The sequence below is a fragment of the Marmota flaviventris genome, chromosome 7, assembly GCF_047511675.1.
Source record: "Marmota flaviventris isolate mMarFla1 chromosome 7, mMarFla1.hap1, whole genome shotgun sequence".
NCBI lineage: Eukaryota > Metazoa > Chordata > Mammalia > Rodentia > Sciuridae > Marmota > Marmota flaviventris.
Genome location: NC_092504.1, coordinates 13,289,556 through 13,309,862, shown reverse-complemented (window position 1 = coordinate 13,309,862; position 20,307 = coordinate 13,289,556). Strand labels below are relative to the sequence as shown.

Genomic DNA, 20,307 nt, shown 5'->3' with positions numbered 1-20,307 from the left:
ATGTGTTGAAATATGAGATTCCTCTGATTAGAACAATCTTTAGTGTAACTCAAAGGCCTAAAGAATTGTATTGGTTTTAAACCTTTTCCTGTGTTACTGAAGTGCTTAAGTGTGGAGGAATTTGCATTATCATTAAAAAAGCAGATTCTTTTTTCAAAATTTTCTATCTGAACCAATGTTAAAAATACTTTACATTCTTAAATTCTTTAAGAATTTTATAATATTAACTTAAAAATTTTTTTTGTCTGCCAATGTACTTATGAGACTTAGTAATCAGACTTACAGCACTAAGAGAACTGGAGGGAATATACACATTTACACATATGCACACATAAATTTTATTAACCTTGGAATTTATTACTCATTGTCCTTTTCCTTGGAATTTTTTGTAATGGTAGTAACTGGAATTAATAATAATAACCTTTAATTTTTGATAATATGGAGTTAGCCTGTGCTCCATTGCCCTATTAAGAGTAATCAGTAAAAACTTGGTACTATTTCAGCTGATTCAAGCATCTGGGTCTCCAAGAGGTCTTCTACCAATGGTTGGGTGAGTGTTCTTGGATATTTAGTGACCTCTCCATTTGGGTTTTCTTCAAGATCCTTTGAAAAATTGCAGAGTTTTTAAATTGAAGATTCTTATTAGTGTTTTTGCTTTACTTCAGGTCTTAAATTTGTTAATTCCTTCATTTGTAGTCCATCATCACTTTTCAGATTAAGTTAAAATGTAAGTTTTTCTGTTTACTGGGGGTTTTGTTCGTTTATTTATGGGAAGCACTCTACCACTGGGTCACATCCCCAGCCTTTTACTTGAGTTTTTGTTTTCCTCCCACCCTCTCACCCCACCCCCCGCCGCCACCAAATAGAATAATTTGAGAGTCCAATATGGTTTGTCCAGATTGGAGGTAGAGATAATATCTTTTTAAAAAAAATTAAAATCTTAATTTTTAATGGTCTTAACTCCATTTACTGGTTTGTTGTTTGTATTTTGAATTCTACTCTTAAGTTTACTTTGAAATAAAAGGCAAGAAATATGTTTTTAAAGACAGAAAATACTTCTAGGTCTTTGGAATTGCAGATAAATATTGATGAAGCATCTTGTCAATGAAACTTTGGTTTTTTGAAATTTTCCCAGATTCAGTCATTTTTAGTAGAAATTATGGATATTGGTAGCATTTTATTGCTGATTCTTGAAAATCCATTGTTTAGATTGAGGTACATCCCATGTTGATCCTCTCTTGCAAACCATATATTTTTTGACTATCCTATTGAATTTTGTTTATTGAGTTGGTTTTTTGGGTTTTGTTTTATTTTTTTTTGGGGGGGGGGGTACCAGGGACTGAACCCAGGGGCACTTAACCACTGAGCCACATCTCTAGCCCTTTAAAAAAATTTTTATGTAGAGACAGTTGCTTAGGGCTTCACTAAGTTGCTGAGGCTGGCTTTGAATTTGCAATCCTGCTGACTCAGCCTCCCGAGCCACTGGGATTATAGGCACGAGCCACCACACCCAGCGTTTTTGAGTTTTCCAACTTGGGATGGTGCTAATGATAAATATAAACTGTATTTGAGACTATTAATACCTGGAATAACAGTGATAATTGATATTATCAATTATGATTGAGTGCTTAGCCTTTTATATGCCTTATTACCTCATTCAATTCCAAAACAATAATAAGAGGTAGGTACTCTTACTATCATGTTAACAGGTAGGGACAATGAAGCTTAGTGAAATTAAATAGCATATCTTTTAGTTCTGTGTTATGAACATTTGAAGAAATGTCTGTACCTTTCAAGAAGAAATTAATGATATGAAAGCTGTTCTATGTGAAAAGCATCTCATTTAAAAAAAATATTAAGTAGAAAAAAAATGGGCTGATAAATGTAGTTCAGTGGAAGAGGGCTTGCTGGTATGTGCTAGGCACTGGGTTTGATCCCCAGGATTATGCAAAAGAAAAAAAGAGAGAGAGAGAACTTTCCATTCTCTGATGTTTAGTAGCCTAGGATTAGAATTTGTTTTATTTGAATTATTATTTTTCTTTTATATGAACTACTATATATTATGTTTCTCCTTTTTAATGATTAGTTCTCTTAGTATTTAATAATACACAGATTATGGAAATGCCAGTGACATTAGACCTTCTTTGTGAATGGAGAAAGCTTTTTACCTCATCTAAATACAGCTCATACAGTCTCTTGTAATTGGAAGCTAGTAGAAGATGCTCTTAAAGTGTTAAACATAGAATAGGGGAGGAATGTCCTAGTCCAAAAGTGAACTTTTAACTAGTTTTATATGTACTTTACTTTAGAACTATTTCAAAATTGAATTCCTTCTAGAAGTTAACTTTAAAGTTAACTAGCATGCTAGAATAAAATGAAATCTCCATGATGATATGGATTTTATTTAGTTTATTCCAGAACCTCAGCATCTGGGACATTACCTGTCACATCCTAGATCCTTAGTAAATATTTCTTGAATGCATTAATTAGTACTAAGTTAAACTATATCCAGTTATTATTTATATCCAAGTAAATTATTTAGCATGTACATTTAGCATGTACATATAGTTTCTTTTCCTACATTGTAAATATTGCTGTGAATATTGTCTGAATGTCATTCAACATGTTTTGAAAGTGGATAGACCTGGACCTATACATTCAAAATATCTGTCCAAAACTATCTACATGAAATGTAAACTAAATTACTTTGCTTTTAGCTTCGTATTCTCGGATCACACCTGAAGTGTGCAAGTCACTGGCTTCCATTTAGGAAGATGTCTCTTTTATTTTTAAATTAAAACTCTTGGACTTGACTAAATCGGACAAATAGTACGGACATGGTACCTAAGTGCAACATATTGTTAAATATATAATAAAATGAAGCTCTTCTTGATCCATTTTTTTTTTCCTGCTCGTCTTTTATTTATTCCCATAAATGTAACAGTCATATAAAAACTATTGTGGTATGGTGGGGTTTTTTGTTTTTGTTGTTTTTCCTAAAGATGATATTGTTGGATTTGATGAAGTTATTTGAAAAATTATTTGATAGCTCTTATTAACCCCCTTAAATTAAATGATAGCCAGGTTTTATATATAAAATTTCCCATGCTTTTTTGGAACACAGGCCATTTTCCATTCAAACTCTTAATGTTTAAGCTTTATACTAAAGTATGAAATAAATACTAATTAAATTCACTAACCAAATGGACTATGACTGATGATAGTGTTTAGTTTCTTAGAGTGTTAATCTTTTAGATTGCTTTTCACTTAATGCAGCTATCTTTTAAGTGATAGGTTTTTTTAAATTTAAGAATATATTTTAACATTATAATGTAATCAGATTCAAAAGTCAATATACAAAACCAACAGGTTTTTTTTTAACTTTAGCAATGATGAACTGCAAAACAAAATAAAAGGATATTATAATTCATAATAGCAACAAAATATATTTTTATGTAGAAATAGGAAACATGCAAGATTTTCATGAAAGGGTATTTAAAAACCTGTATACATGAAATTCTGTTCTATATTTTTAAATAGGAAGATTCAGCATTATAGACATTGACAAGTTGGTTCTCAAATACATGTGAAAAAAACAGCAGTGATTAGCAAGTTAATTTTTTTAAAAAGTAATAATGAGACTTGATTTACTAATTATCAGAACATAATATAAAGCAATTAAACAGTATGTTTTGACATAGATATAGACATTACTTTGGAACACATTACTCAGAAAAGATAGAAGGACAACCCAAAAACATACTGAAATATAGCTTATAATAAAGGGGGCATATAAACTTAGTAAAAGTAGTCTAGACTTTTCAACAGACTGCATTATGTCAATTGTCTAGCCTTCTAGGGAAAAAAAAATAAACTCACAGTTGACATCATATGCAGAAATGACACATCAGAGAACTTAGAAATTAACTGTTAAGAACAAGTTGGATATGGTGATGCACATCTGTAATTCCAGCTATTTAGGAAGCTGAGACAGGGCAATCACAAGTTTGCGGCCTCAACATCTTAGTAAGACCCTGTCTCTGGTCATCTGTGGACTGAGACCTCTGAAACCGTGAGCTCCCAAATAAACTTTTCTTCCTTTAATTGTTCTCGTCAGGTCTTTTGGTCATGGCAGCAAAAAAACTGACTAAAACACCTGTGTTAATTTCCCATTTATTGCACAACATTTGAACTTGACTAGAGTTAAATACCCAGTCATGTCTTGGTTTCCTATCTTTACAGTACTTATTTTACACATCTCTGTTTATACCTCCAGCAACTAAAAGTCTCCTTTCCTTTTTGTAGCACAATCACCTTTTATCATTTAACTAATTAATTTATTGTCTGTATTCTGTGTGATTTTTGTTCTTTTGGCTAAGTGGTACATCTCCAGGACTTGGCATAAAGTAGGAGTTTAATAAATATTTGTTATTATCCGTACATTTACCATCTCAATTTCTCTTTTCTGTCCTTCCTGATTAAACTTTCTTCCCTTTCATTCCATTAAAATTGTTTTATCAATTTCGTTGTATTTCCATCTTGTCCTTTTTAAAGAAAAACCAATTAGTATTTACCTTCTTCAGCATCATGTCTAAAAGTTAAATCACTTTCCTTTTTTGGTTTCTTGGAAATTGTAATCCTTTTGATTCTTATTATTTTCCTTTCTTGTGAATTGCTCATTTCACATGCTTCTTGCTGGATTTCTTCTTGATCTCTAAATATTGAAAAGCCACAGGAGTTGGTCCTCAACTGTCTTCTTTTCTTGATTTATCTTCACTCACTTGATGGACTCTTTCAGTTATATGGCTTTAATTGTCATGTGTGTGCTGATAATATCTAAATATTAGTCTAATCCTGACCTTTTCTCCAGTTTTACCCTCTGGCAATCAGTTATATATCTAACTGCTTTTATTTCTTCTTAGAATATCTAATTACATCTCAGAATTACCTAGAACAGAATACTTGATTTTAATCTTTTCCCCTACTTCAGCCTTTCCTGTTTTAATAAAAGGTACCACTCTTGACTCGATTGACCAAACTCCACAGCTAGGAAGGAGCTTTTCTTCATTTTTCACTGTCTCTTATACCCTACATCCAAAAATCAAGTCTCTACCTTGAAATTTATCCTAAACCTGATCATGTCTCATTATTTCCTTTGCTACTACTCTATTCAAAGAACTGTTGTCACTTGCTTATATTTTCATCTTTGTTTCTACTTTTTCCTCTCCTCACCAATAATTTTTCTACCCAGAAAGCAAGATAATGTATCTAAAGCTTAAACCAGGCAATTTTTCCTCTGCCCAAAAGCAGCTGAGGAATTTGCATGTCACTTAGAATAAAATCTAATTATGCCTCTTCCTTGATCACATCTTTTGTTGTTTATTCTCTTGACCATTTACTGACTGCTTTTTCTCAGATGTGCTAGCCTTATCTTATATTAGGGTCTTCATGCTTGCTATTACCTTTACCTGGAATCTTATTTCTACCAGGGAACATTTTTCATTCTTTGACGTCATCAGACATTACTCCTGTCTTAACCATGCTCTGACTCAACATTCAAATAGAATTATTCATTTCAGTAGCTCTCTTTTGCCTTATTTCACTTTTACCATTTATTTTCAGTCTGAGCCCCTTTTAAAATCTGTTTATCTGTTACTTTTATAGTATGAGAACCAATTGGGCAGAAATTTTGTCTGTTTCACTGTATTTTTAGTACCTAGAATAGTTTTAATTATACACCAAATTAATATCAATATGTTAATTGAGCACATTTAAACTATTTGAAAAGGAAAGGTTTAAAAATCAAAGAGGATTTTAAAGTCATGATTACCTATTCACAGTTTTTTTTAATCTTGACTTACAGCTATAGTACACTTGACCTTTACAAAAAAAAAATGTAGTGAGTCCTTCCTTGCAGTTGATGAGTGCTAATATTTGAACATGTTCTGAAGATCAGACAAAAATACTGAAAATATATTAGTACTATAAACTTCCTTCAGAAATGCTTAGTTGTTAAATTATTCTTTGAATGGTTTTACACAGCCCTAGTGTCCTTTTGAAGTAAGTATTTTAAAAACTTTTGGAAAGAAATAGGCCTTTCAATTTTTTATATATATAAGTCTTTAGGAGTTGGTCTAAATAATTTCTTTGCATATTTTAATTAATTTGAGAAAGTATAATCTAGCAGGAGAGAGGGGAAATTGCTGGCCTTATTGTTAAGAGATGTAATTCTATTTTGAACCCTGTTTTTTAAATTGCCACGTCCTTGGTTAATATTTCTTCCCTATGCTCTGTGATATGCTCCCTATGCTCTGTGATAACAGTAAAAATAACAAGTATCACACTATGTAGTTATATATATGCTATTCAGAATACTTTATATTCAAGTGGTAAGTAAGAAGCACTACTTTTATGTGGCAGTAACAGAAGAATCAATATGTGCTGTATGACTGGTTAGTATTAATGTACAAAATAATATTTCTCTATTTTCTTAAGAAACTATGTCACCCACCTCTGTGCTCTTCTATAGAATATTACTAATTTAGTTTTTTCTCCAGGCATAACTTTTCTTTAAGCAAGACAAGTACATTATGCTTTATAAAACAAATATCAGGTACATTACTTGCTCATTAATTCAGCAAAGCACTACTAAGCTCCAATTACATGTCCGGTGCTGTTCCAAAATATTAAATAATTCTTTTCTCATAGACTTTTATGTTTTATTGAGGGAAAGCAAATAACCAAGGTCCCTTCTCCTGCAGTTTTTCAATTAATATCACCCAAGACTGTATTTGCAGTTTTGTTTTTAAATGTGATAATTCTCTTTATGTCATGATCACACTCATTTGAAACGGTAAATGTTTTTATCTACATCATCTAAAATTTAAAGATTTGGTGAAGTCTTTTTGACTCCTTTATCTTTGTTTGGCTTACTTTGAGCATCAAGTTGAAAGATTTCCTTAATCAAACTTTTTATTGGGTTATGTTAAATGATTCTTTAACATCTTTAATCTTGACTTCTTTAAATCCAGCTTCCTTTAGTAAGATGTAAGAGCTTTAGCTTTATAATCAACATTTTTTTTTTTTTTAACTCTTGGAAGTTAGCAAACATTGGTTATGTTCTGTCATACTCCATTTATTGTTTATTGTTACACTTTTGTCCAGGCCTGGTTGTATTAGTCAGCTTTTTCGCTGCTGTGACTAAAGACTAAGTTTATGATTAAGGAACAATTGTAGAGGAGGAAAAGTTTATTTGGGGGCTCAAGAGTTTCAGAGGTCTCAGTCCATAGATGGCTAGCTCCATTCCTTGGGGCTGAAGATGAGGCAGAACATCATGGTGGAAAAGTGTGGCAGAGGGAAGCAAGCATTTCTCATGATCAGGAAGCAGAGAGAAACTCCACTCACCAGATACTAGATGCATATCAAGAAGGCACGTCCCCAGTGACCCATCTCCTCCAGCTATATCCTACCTGCCTTTAGTTACCACTCAATTAATCCCATCAGGGAGATTAATTCACTGATTGGGCTAAGACTCTCATAATTTGATCATTTCTTCTCTGAATCTTCTTGCATTGTCTCATCCATGAGCTTTTGGGGAACACCTAATATCTAAACTATGACACTGGTTGGACTGCAGTATCTTTTAACCAAAACTTTCGTAAATCCTACATCACAGAAATGTCAAATGCACTAGCATCCTTCATTATATATTCATTTTCAATATGTTGATACTCATTATCAATATGCTTATAGTGTGTGATATGTCCATTGCCTGTAAGCTGTGGTAATAACATTTAACTATAGGCAAAAAGACCGTATAAATGTTGTGTTCAAAAACAAATAAGAAAAGGTGTATATGAGCATGGACTATTATCAGGAGAGCCGTATTTGAAAGATTTTTCTTTTTCTTATGTTCTTTGATGAATCATAAAGGATACTCAAGTCTTATTATTTGAACATCATAAAATAAGCTTCATTAACATTATCTTATAAAGGGTGTGAGCTGGGGATATAGCTTAGTTGGTAAAATGCTTGCCTTGCATGCACAAGGCCCTGGGTTCACTCCCCAGCACCCCCGCCCCCGCAAAAAAAAAAAAAAAGGTGTGAGTTTTCACAAACTAAGACCTTTGTTAAAGACTTTTAACAAAGGTCTTAGTTTAATATCACCTTTAAAATTATCACTTAAAAAGCAATGTTGAACTATTTTTGGACATCATCACATCTAATATCATTCTGTTTTTCTAAAACATATTTGAGGTACCGTTTACCCCCATAAAGTTTGTGTTTCATCAAAATTGAGAATGTATGGTGATTTAAACACATTTGTCAGTTCATCAGGGAATACTGCTATGGCCTCACTGTTAGCATATTACTGATGGTGGTCCCAGGAATCTAGGGGGAAGGGTCCTGGGGTCACATTGTGTCTCTTAGCTCTTTTGTTATCACAGGAGGAAATTTCAAGCAAAACCTGAAATGTGGTGAAAGTATAGCCAAGCTTGTTAGGAGAAAGGAAAGATGCCCTTAAGTGAAATGGTGACTCATTTCAAAGTAGAAAGCAGTGTGATGCTCTTTTGTTACCCTACTTATTATTGGGGATATTAGGGAAATTTCTAGGGTTCTGCCCAGGTACCATTTTTCAGCTTTTGACTGACAGTAAGATGACATCAGATTTTAAAGTCTTTTCTGTACTTGATTTTACCCATAGGTACCCAAGTGAAAGCCATGGGGGAGAAATTTTTACCATTATAAGATTAAAATTATATGTTAAAGATCTAAAAGCAGCTCTTGGTCACCTTGGCCCGTGATGACTGGTTCTAATTGGAACTTGTGGTTGGAAGGCTTTTCTTGTGATTGTTCTGTCTTCCTGAGTCTTGGAATCTTCATCTGTGTAAAGGTCACAAAAGTCCCGTTTTCCAGGCAGTTGTTGTTCTTGTATCTTCAGGGAGGAGTCTTGCATTCCTTACCCCTGAGAATAGCCTTTAGGATAACAGGTTGTCAAGGAATTTAACATATTATATTGACTTACGCCACAGCAGAATAGTCTTGGGTAAATTGCTTTTAAAAGAAAGCATGTAGAAGTCTAATACACAGGCCCAGGTTATAGAAGTTATCTTAACGTCTTATGTTTTCCCCTTAACCAAACTTTTTTTACCTGTGATTTTCAAATTATATAGTTTGCAGTTATTAAATTTCTCAAAACTCTGGACTTAACTCTTTCAGTAAATCATTGCCTTATTCTTATTATATACCATAATACATTGTGTTAGTTTATTATAAGAGAATATGTAAGAAATATTTATGGAAATATAAAAAAATAGTCCAAATAATCCTACTTGAAATTAGAGCTAAGAAAAAAAAATATTGCTGCCAGCATAGGTTTTACAATAGAGATGACAATTGAGCAGAAATTCCCCAGTAGAAGAAAGCAAAGAAAGTGAATAGCTCTTGTATCAAGGTTCTTTATTCAGATTTACTAACTTTGGCCATATTAAGGAAAAGGGGGAGTTATTAAGAGGCTATTGAGTAATGAAGATTTTCAAAATTTTCTAAAAGCTAAAGGACTCAGCATGGCAAATATGCAGGAACTACGTCAAAGACACATTATAATAAACAGGTCTGCATAACTTGAGGTTTATGTCTTCATAGTGTTTATTTTCCAGGTCCTAAGAGGAAACATTCAAGTGGCTTAATCTTCATTAGGAAACAGAGAGAAGGGATCTAGTCTCGTCCACATCTATGGTACAAGTGAGATGAGAATAGCTCCCCAGAAAATGAATATGCCCAAACAGACCAAGAGTACAGAAAAGCTTAAGAGTTTTCAGATGAAGTGTGTTTTTTATAATAGTGCTCCAACCTAGTAGGTAAATGCCTTGAAAAGGAGATTAGTGTACTAAAAATAGATGACTTTGGGTACTAGACAGTATTCCTCCTCCGCCCCCCACCAAATGTCCACTATGTCCTAGAACCAAGAACACTATTTCAACCCTTGGACTGCTTCAACCCTACAGTGTTTGACTTTGCTTGGTATGTTCCTCTTTCTTGGGAACCCTCTTTAGCTTTCATTTCATTACTTTCTTCTAGTGTTCTTTAGTTCTCTGAACATTGTATCCCTCTTTCTTTCCTCTGGTTTTTTTTTTCCCCCGTGATACAAGAAGAAGGTGTAAACAGGAGTAAAGTGATTTTTCATATTCTTTCTTTCATCCCTTGAATGTTAAGGCTTCCTTCTCATACTCCCTAGACAATTTTACCTAATTCTGTAGCTTAAAATCTTCAATTTCTATTTATAGGAAATCTGTATTGCTAGTCTTCATTTTTCAAGTTCATATTTGTTTCTACTTCAGATTTCTACTTCTAGGTATAACCCACAAGAATTTCAAAGAAGACAGTATGCATAAAATTAGAATATTTTTGTTGTTCTTTTTGACTTCTACATTTCCCTTTCCTAAGCTGTTAGATTCTTTTCCTGTAGACTATACTGTTATTGTGTTTTTCATGTTATAATTGAGTTTATCTGTCTCCTCTGTTATTTTGTCATCAATTTTATTTTAAAAATGAAGTCATTATTCCCTTACTGGAAAACCTCTGACTTTATTTTGCTACTTAGTATCAATAGCAGAGGTGCACTGAAATTCTTCTATACTTACATGTAATGTTTTTTGCTTATCTTTTCTTCTTTGATGAATTCTGAATCATCTTTAATAGAAGAAATGCTTTAGTTTTTCTGGTCCTGTCCCTGTTTTTCTTTTCACTACCCTTAGGCAAAAAGGAGTTACCTTCTTAGATTTCCTGAAACATTACATGTGTGAAATGGAGCGTGAGTGTCATGTGTTCTTTCAAAAAGAGAGTATAACAAAAAAATAAAAATCTGTCATGTAGACATCTGTCCACAGTTCTGCTTGTTCACATTACACTCTATAGCAACCATGATACATGAGATAAATGAATTTACTGTTACATAATAGCTCCTGTTTTTTACAAGCTTCATGTACTGTTATCATCTTTGCAAATAAGTGTAATTCCCTTGTTTAAAAAAGTTATGTTTCATAATACATGATAATTTATGATGTTGTATGGTATAGACTCTACCTGTGAGTTTTTAAAGGGATTTTTATGGATAATTTTTACTCTACAAAATGATTTTTACCTTAGTCAATTTTAGATGCTATCATATTGATCTTAGTAACTTTTGACATTCCTGGGGGGCAAGGAATATCTTTACAGTATTTATATTTTTAGTTCTTTGTGTAGTAAATATTTTTTAGAGAGGAATTTTAGTCATAAAACAAATACATATAAGATACTCTTAGTATGTGCTATATAGTCTTCTCTTGGTATCCATGGGAGATGGGTTCTAGGACCCCTAAGGTACAAAAATCCGTGGATGCTTAAGTCCCTTATATAAAATGCCATAATATTTATGACCTATAAACATCTTCCCATTTATTTGAAATTGTTCTGTATTACTTAGAATGTATAATATAATGTAAATGTCATGTAAATAGTTGTTATATTATCTTTGGGAAATAATGACAAGGAAAAATATCTGGGCATGATCAGTACAGATATGATTGTCCCCCCCAACCCCCCCCCCCCAAATTTATTTATTTATTTTGTACCAGGGATTGAACTCGGGCACTCAACTACTGAGCCACATCCCCAGTCCTATTTTGTATTTTATTTAAAAACAGGTTCTTAACTGAGTTGCTTAGCACCTCACCATTGCTGAGGCTGGCTTTGAATTTGCGAGTCTCCTGCCTCAGCCTCCGGAGCCACTGGGATTACAGGCATGTGCCACTGCGCCCAGCCCCCCAAATTTTTGATGTATAGTTGGTTGAATCTGCAGATGTGGAACATGCAGAGACAAAAAGCCGACTGTATTTTCCTCTTAATTTATGTACAATTAAATTGTGCATTTTAGGTATAGGTTTGAAAAAAAAAGGTCTTTTCCTAAATGCATGTTTATGTACACTATATACATGTGTGTGGTTTTTGTAATACCATGGTTCAAATCTAACAAGTTTAGGATACCATATACAGCAGTATAGTTCAGGAGTATTGCCAAGAAACCAAGCCAGTTAAAGAGGAGCCTACTCAAGGGTTGATATGATATAAAAGTAGCTTTCTTAGTTCCTATATATTTGGGTGTCTTAAAAAGTTTGCTCTATGAAATGTGTTTCTAGTTTGTATTTCTTTTGCTTTTTTAAAAAATTAAGGACTGGTGATTACATACATGTTCATTCAGTTCTCCTGCCACGGGTCTTCTCTGTGTATGAGAAGATGTTGTGAAAAAAATTAATAGTTTATTTTTTTAAACATCTTGGGCAATCTACATGTCTCAAGTCTGTTTTTCTCTTTTGAATACATTTTAAGTTTTTATTCTTTTCATAGTATTGTAAATTAAGCCACTTTTATTAGTTTGTATATTTTAAAAGTAGTCATTATCTCTGTCATGTATCTAAAAAGGGGAGATTGTAAGATAACTTTAAACTACAGTGACAATTCTCACACCTAGGTTTTTTATTCTGTTTTAAAGAAGTATCTGTAAGCCACTTCGAAATCTCAGAGGCTGCTAAATCTTAATGTCTATTATTTACTAAGCTGTAAGAAGTCTAGGGTTACAGTGGAGTGTTTGACCAAATATTGTATTTATAAAAAGTGATCAGTTAGTTTTGTAAACTACCATTGGGGCACTTTTAGTTTACATATAATTATGAACTGTCTGCTATAGCCATTGCTAGTTGTGTATTATATCCACAGCTCTCTCAGACTATTTTATAGTTTTTCTGTAGACTTCCAGCCTCCAGAACTATGAAAAAACGAATTTCTGGGCTGAGGTTGTAGCTCAGTGGCAGAGCGTTTGCCTAGCACGCGTGCGGCATTGAATTGGATCTTCAGCATGATGTAAAAATAAATAAAGAACGAACAGTATTGTGTCTGTCTACAACTAAAAAACGTTTTCAAAAAAATAAAAAAGTCATAATTTCTTTTTATAAGCTACCAGTCTAAGATATTCTGTTACTGTAGCCCACAAGTACTAAGTTGCTGATCCTGGCCTCCAGAAGTACTAAGGCAAGGAAGTGCTTTCTTAAATAGTGTGTACATGTTACTGGGGATTATATAACATATTCATTATCTGACAGATATTACACATAAGATATTCACTGAAGTGCAGGACTTCTATTTATGTAGATTTATATCCTTAATAAGATACAGATTCTCCAGTATAAGAAAATCAAGAAGTGCTTTTTGCATGGCTTGTGCTGGGACTATTTTGTGTTGCCAAGTCCTAAGAAAGTACTCAAAAAAGAGTGGAAAAAGAACTCTGATGGCCAAAGTTAGAATTTGAGCATCAAAATAAATAACCATAGAATTGAATTATAACTCATACATTAAAATAAATATCTATATTTTTATACTAATTCTTTGTGAGTGAAGAAATAAATAAGGAAGAAGAGACAGAAGGACAGCTCTTCCTTACAGAAGAAGCCCACATTTTAAAAATGCATAAGGAATGAGAAAAATAAAAATCACCTTACAATAGTATGATTGAGTGCTAAAATGAGTGGGTAAAAGTTTTGTTGAGAAACAAGGTATTACATGATCTAAAAACTGTCTTCTCCAAAATTGTAATTACAAAGAGACAAGTAGTAACTTTGCACTGGATAAATCCAGCAGACACCAGCTGATCAAAGTTAACATCACCTGTACTATGACATAACACATACTGCTGAGAAAACATATCACTTCTATTGTATTCTTGCCAAACATTCATAACCACAAATTGACCATGAGAAAGAATCAGATAAATTTAGGGTCATCCACCAAATTACTGCATAGTACTCATTAAAAATTCCAGGGTCATAAAAAATAAGGAAAGACTGAAGAGCTTTTACTGATTCAAGACTAAGGACACATGACAACTCAAGTATCCTAGTTTGAATTCTAGAAACAGAAAAAGGTCATTAATGGAAAACTAGTGAATTCCAAATAAGGTCTAAAGATAATAGTATTATACCAGTGGTAATAATTGTACTGTGATTAAATAAAATGTTAATATTCTGAGAAAACTGGGAGAAGGATGTATAGAAATTTTGTGCTATTTTTGAAGCCCTTCTGTACTTAGAAGTTATTGAAAATTAAAACAATTTATAATAATAAAAATATAAATCAGGTTAATTTTTATTGATATTTAATGTACAGATTGACTTATGCTGTATATCAGATGTCTTTTGTCAGGTAAAGGAGAATGAGTGTTCTGGGGGAACAAGTGTAAGAGTTCAGCTTCTCAGACAAGAAGGGATAGAGACTGGAGCTTTTACTCTTTGATTTTTGGTCATGTGTTATGATATAGTACAGTTTACATGGTCAGTTAAGTGGATTTACATATTCTCCTATAGAGTTGTTCTCCTAAATTAAGTCCCAAAAATAAATTATTGGTTTTAAAAGATTTCTATTATTAATGAACCTTCCTCCAAGTATGTGCTATGCTTTGTGATTTTTTTTTTTTCCTCAGAGTAGCATGGCTATGTATTTTTGTTTGTTTGTTTTAATGTGGTGCAGGGGATTGAACCTTGTGCATGTGAGGCAAGTGCTCTACCAACTAAGCTATATCCTCAGCCCTGACTAAGCATTTTGTTTAAAATATATATATATATATATATATATATATATATATATATATATATATATATATATATTTATATTTATTTATTAAATGCATTCTCAGTTTTGTTAAACAGTAGGTAAATGTTTAATTGATAAGCTGCTACATAAAACTATGGTAGTACATGACTTTTACTAAAACCTTAAATAAACTGTGAGAAATGAAACCTGGGAGTGTATATAACCAGGGACAAGAGTTTCCTTTGTGATAATGGTATGGATTCTTTTGATAATGTATAAGTCTTCATTGTTCGCCAGCCTTAGAACCAGTTAGCTCATAATCCATTAATTCAAAACTTATTTTTATTTAATAACTTTCTTCAGTGACTCTTTAATAGAAACTTTGACATAAAAGTCCTTACTGCCTTTGAAGAATGAAGAGTCATTCTGAAATATTTATCAAGTTACCATGTTGTAGTACCATGGTAAATCACTGAAAATGTATGATACGTTTTTTTGTCTCAGGGAAAACACTGACTTGTTATGGTTGAATACAGGAGAGATGGAGTAACTCATGTGTTCTTGGTTCTCTCATTGTCTTGAATTTTAGTACACTCTACTCAGGTGTATTGAAATTGAAGATAGGATGAGCCTCAAGGTATTTCTTCAAAAAATTTATAGTCTTTAAATTGTAGTCTTTACACTGGATCATTCCATAGTAGATTGTCAACTCCTAAAGAGCAGAAATTATGTATTCTTTCTCTGTGTCTTTTTTATTACCTTTAGCAACAATAATAGTTATAGTAGGGTCTCCTTCCTTTCTTTTTTAAGGAGACTGTGTTCTTGCCAAAGATGACCCTGAAATCATGGGTTCAACTGTTCTGCTGTCTCAGCCTTTCAGGAGCTGGGACTATACACCCCATGTCACCACACCCGGCTGTATATAGAATGTTGATAATAGATTTTTAATAACTTATAAAAATGAAAAGTTATCTTTAGTTAAAACAACTCTGTACCTTTATAGCCATCCTACTGTTTTCTAGGTTAAACAACTTTTGTAAATACTTGTTAATAATAATTTATTTGCTTTTTGTCTAGAGTTTCATGCTACTTAAAGATAATTAAGAAAGAAACATTTGGAAGTCTGATATTCAATAGGCAAGATAGAGCAAAAATGTTAATATTGCTAGTTGAGTATTAACCCTCACGCCCCAGTTTACTTTTCTGTTACTGTAACATACAGATTTTTTGTTTTAGTGCTGCCACTTGAACCCAAGGCCTCACACATGCCAGGCAAGCAGTCTACCTCTGAACTGCACCCCCAGCCCATATTTAGATATTCTACCTGATTTTATCATGACCAGAAAACAATTATGTTTAAATTCTGTGGTAGTCCATAGCAGCCCCTATCAAACCTAACTGATTGGGAGTAGACATTTTTACTTCATTGGGCTTGCCTCTTTTGTTAAAATATTAGATTTTCTTTGGTAGGGAGTCTGCTTTTTAACACTTTTTGCTTTGTTTTCCATTGTTCCTAGGAGTGGACCAAATATTACATATCTAAAAATTCATATAAAGATGTTTGTGTCTGTTGGGTACCATATTTGTGGGTATATTGTACAAGTCAAACATTTATGGCACACTCAGTTGTAATTCCCCACAATTGCCTCTGGACAATACTTCTAAGCTTTGTGGAAGGTGGGTGTGATAGAAAAGGAATAAGGCATTATCTAGATGACAGCTTTGTTGGGGCAGAGATTGATACTTGAAAGCTAGTGCCATTGCTGCTGAGGAGGCAGAAAAGCAGCCTATTATGGGAAATGAATCAGCATTCCGTGTAATTTTTAGTCATATTTTCACTATAGCACTGACCTTTGTGTAGAGATATGAGCATTAAATTAATGTCCCTATACTTTTGTTAACTGAATTTATCCCTATAAGAAGAAGATGTTTTACCCTTTCTGTTTAAGACCATAATTTACTGTTTTGTGTACCTAGTATGGTAGTTAGGCCAACAGAAAAGACTCATGCTATTATTCATCTGTTTTGATCTTGTCTTACGTGGTAGAATATAACAGTAAATTGGGAAGAGGTATGAACTGGATGGAACAGGATGGAAGTGGAAAATCTGGTTGCATTGATATAAAATAGTTATTGATTGATATATCATCTTTGGTTTTAGTGGTTATCAGTAATATATAGGGGTATTTTTAAAGATCTGTTCTCTTTTTTCTGAAAATACTTAGCAACTTCTGAATTTATTTGACTCTTTAACAAGCTCTTCTTTGACCTAACACTCTTTTCATCTCACAGTTGTAGGAAATGAAACAATGGATGTAGTATTTTATTATTGCAATTTAAAATTAGTATATACTACTTTGCCACTAACATTCCCATTATATACTTTATTAAGTTTTTATATCTCTTTAATTTTACTTCCTGTCTCAGGGGTTCTTAACCTGTGTCTCTACATATTCCCCAAAAAGTTTATGGGTATGATTTTATGGGTCCATGAACTTGAAATGTGAGGGGGAAAATTCATTTTTATTTTCCTTAACCTTGAGTTGAAATTTTAATATCTCCAACTATAAATGTAGACAACAGACAACCATGGTTATAAGTATTACATTTCCCAATGATAGATGTTATAGATATTTTATGTCAATTATATCTTGAATTATTGCTTACATTCTCACTACTTGGAAATTATGGTAGATATTAGACCTACTACTAGATCTTGTATCGAAAGATGTCGTTACATCTCAATTTTTGAAAAATGTTGACAATTGTATTTTAATAGAGTTGGTTTTTGATATATTCATGGCTTTAGAAACAGGAATCTGAGAGTTCTTAGGCCTTACCATACTACCAAAGGATTACACAAAAACTGTTAAGAATCCTGTCTGCTTCATTTGTTATTTGATCTTCATACTATCCCTAGAATGCCATACCTTAAGTAGTCTGTCTTTATATTTGATATATACACGTACGTGTATGTTTATGTACATATATTTATTCTGCTTTTCCAGATTTTGTCAGTTTCCTGGCTTCAGCACTTAACCACTATTTAAAAGATGAGTAAAAGCCTCTTTCCAAATTCCATGCTGTTTTCTTGATATCTCTATCATATACGTTGTGGGCAGGCATTGCAGGATGCATTTTAAGCTCAGTAAATAAAAAACTTACTTTCCTTTGTGAACCTGTTCTTTTTCTTCCTATGTTCCTCATTATTTAGTGCCATTGACACGGTAATGCCCAGAATTAAAGTGCACAAACTATTTTTCATTCTTTGTTCTTTCCTACTACTTCCTCTGAATGAGGATATTAATGAGTACCTGAAGATTTTTCATAAAACTGCTGTGAATATTCTTGAACAAGTATTTTTTGGATTTCTTTTCCATTTTTCGGGGGGAAGATACCTAGGAGTAGAATTTCTGGGCTGTAGGGTCATATATAAAATGTATTGGAAACTGCCAAAGTATTCTAGAATGAGTCATTTTCTAGTCTTCTCAGCAGGGCATATGTTCCAATTTGCCCCACATCCTGTCAGTAATTAGTATTATCAGCCATTGTTACTAGTTGTTGTAGTGGGTATGAAATGGTATCAGATTTTGCTTTAAATTGCATTCCCCTGAAGACTAATGATGTTGAGCACTTGTTAAGTTCTTAGAGACAATTTGTATGTCTATCTTCCATTTTAAAAGATCTGCTCAAGTCATTTGGCCATTTTTAATTGGTTTGTTTGCTGTTATTGTTAATTTGTAGGTGATACCTGTAAATTCTGGATGAATCCTTGGTCAGATAATTACTGATGTTTTGTGTTTGCTGAAGACTGCTTTAGTCTTATGGAGATGGCTTTATATTTCCTGCCTAATTTGTTGGGTAGGTTAACCTTATGAGGTTGGAGATATGTTAGTGTTTATATCCTCTGTGTAGTAGGTAGGGAAACTAGATATTATAACATATAGGAAAAAAAAAACTAAGCTAATATTAAAATGTAAGAAGGGGATCTCTAAAAGCTTGAGAAAGACTTGGAAATTTTCCTTTTTGATATTTCAAGGAGCCTTAAAAATCATATTTACTTGTGTTAAAATAGTAACAGACCATGCTCCTTGACTCTTATTGGCAAGTCTTTGAATTAAAAATAGGGAATTGAAGATTGGAAATTGTTATGCTCTGTATTTTCCAAAATGTATTTTTGAAGGTATAGATGAATAACTTCTCTTTCAAATCAAGATTAATACATTTCTTTCTGAACAGATCAGATCTATCAGTAGCCTTATTTTTATATTACCCACCAATGTGTGTTCTCTTTCCAAGACTGATTTTTAAATTACCATATACTGAATCTAATTTCATTCAATGTTCTTGTCATTCTTCAACTACAGTCCAATTATATTTGAAAAGTATTGATTATTTGGAACTCTGAGTAATGTTTCTTAATGGAAATATATGTTAATAACACATATAGTGTATAAAGGTATATAATGGTAATGGTTTATGTATTTGATTTGTATTGTTCAGTACTGTCATGATCGATCATTTGTTATCGAGAATTGAATTCTAAATGTAGAAGAATGAGAATACATTTTACTCTTTTCTCTAGATACTACTTTGATTCTCCCTTTTCTTCTGTAGCCACCAAAGTGGCTGAATATAGTCTTGGGTCTTCATCAGTGTGTAAAGTGCATAATAACTGGTTCTCTGCATTAGATCACGTGATCTAAATTTTTAAATGGAGGAAAATTTGTTTTATAAGTAAGTGCTACTTCATTTGTTCTTTATAAACCTCACATTGAGTACATCAGTTGGAATGCCAGTAGTGGGTAATTTGTTGCTTGGTGCTTAATTAATATGTTTTCATTTTTTCTGTTTTTTTTTTTTTTTTTTTTTTTTTTTAGGAAGACATAATACTTTGTTCTGTCCTAGCTTGAGGAAACAAATGAATTTTTAAAATACTTGGAGGCCGTGTTCAGTGAAAGACAATTTACTAATGAGATATTTGCTCACTGGTAGTTAGGAAGTGTCAAATGGATGTGCTATATAACTGCTAAAATGTGCGTTGGAATTTGGTCTTCAGGTAGCTTACTGGCACTGTTTTTATTGACTTGTAATACAGAATTAGGATTATTGTTGCTCCCTTATTCTTCAGATCTGCATTCTTACATTTCTAAGATTATTTACCTAAATATGTAATGATATAATTTGCAACTAAATTTAGCTGTCTATAACACACCTTTCTCAGAGCATTAATTGTATTATTGATTAACAAATAAAAGAAGATCTCAAAAGCATACATAACATCAAAACTAAGTATTATGGCACAAGGCATCTTGTGATTCCTATTCTGAAGATCTCTAGTGCCATCTACTGAGTGCTTTAAAAAAAAAGGAAAAACGTGAAATCAAATAAAACTAGGATTTTCACTTAATCTGATTTGTTTTATTTTTAATTAATAAACTATTTTTTTAGAGATTTGGAGATATAGGAAAAAATATTTTCATATATTCTCTCTCCCCTCCTTCAATTTCCCCCATTATAAATATCTTAAATTGGTGTGTTACATCTGCTACAATTTATGAACTGATATCGATAAATTATTTAAAGTCCATAGTTTACATTAGTATCATTTTATGCATATTGAATAGATTTATGGGTCGTGCTGAATGCACCATGTATTTTGTGTACCATTGCAATAGCAAATTA

The 20,307-nt window shown here is 32.6% G+C and overlaps 1 protein-coding gene across 8 annotated transcripts in view; it reads left to right on the top strand.

The window, feature by feature from the left end:
* Lcorl (ligand dependent nuclear receptor corepressor like) overlaps positions 1 to 20,307 on the top strand; it is a 140,112-nt gene that overhangs the window by 41,672 nt on the left and 78,133 nt on the right. The window contains exon 1 of one of the 8 annotated variants that reach the window (XM_071614181.1): positions 508 to 550. The exons of the other annotated variants lie outside the window; for them this stretch is intronic. The gene's annotated coding sequence lies outside the window, so the exon portion shown is untranslated. Of the gene's footprint in view, positions 1 to 507; positions 551 to 20,307 lie in introns of those variants that run through there. 8 annotated transcript variants of the gene reach the window in all.